General features: G+C 51.5%; 1 protein-coding gene across 3 annotated transcripts in view; it reads left to right on the forward strand.

Moving 5' to 3' along the window:
• Positions 1 to 484, forward strand: part of PLXNB2 (plexin B2) — a 260,640-nt gene that overhangs the window by 245,406 nt on the left and 14,750 nt on the right. The gene's annotated exons all lie outside the window — the stretch shown is intronic.

Consider the following 484-nt stretch of genomic DNA (forward strand, 5'->3'; position numbering starts at 1 on the left):
AGAGATGTCAAGGACAACAAGAAGGGCTTCTTCAAATACATCAGYAGCAAGAGGAAGACTAGGGAAAATGTGGGCCCTTTGCTGAATGGGGTGGGTGCCCTGGTGACRAAGGATGCAGAGAAGGCRGAGTTACTGAATGCCGCCTTTGCTTCAGTCTTTTCTCCTCAGGAACCCCAGACCCTGGAGAAAAGAGAGAAAGTCTGGAGAAAGGAAGACTTTCCCTTGGTCGAGGAGGATCGGGTTAGAGATCATTTAAGCAAACTTGACACCCACAAATCCATGGGCCCYGATGGGATGCACCCACGAGTGCTGAGGGAGCTGGCGGATGTTATTGCTAAGCCACTCTCCATCATCTTTGAAAGGTCATGGAGAACAGGAGAGCTGCTTGAAGACTGGGAGAAAGCCAATGTCACCCCAGTCTTCAAAAAGGGCAAGAAGGAGGACCCAGGGAACTACAGGCCAGTCAGCCTCACCTGCATCCCTG

Source organism: Apteryx rowi, unplaced genomic scaffold, assembly GCF_003343035.1.
Source record: "Apteryx rowi isolate R43461 unplaced genomic scaffold, aptRow1 scaffold_526, whole genome shotgun sequence".
NCBI classification, from domain to species: Eukaryota; Metazoa; Chordata; class Aves; order Apterygiformes; family Apterygidae; genus Apteryx; species Apteryx rowi.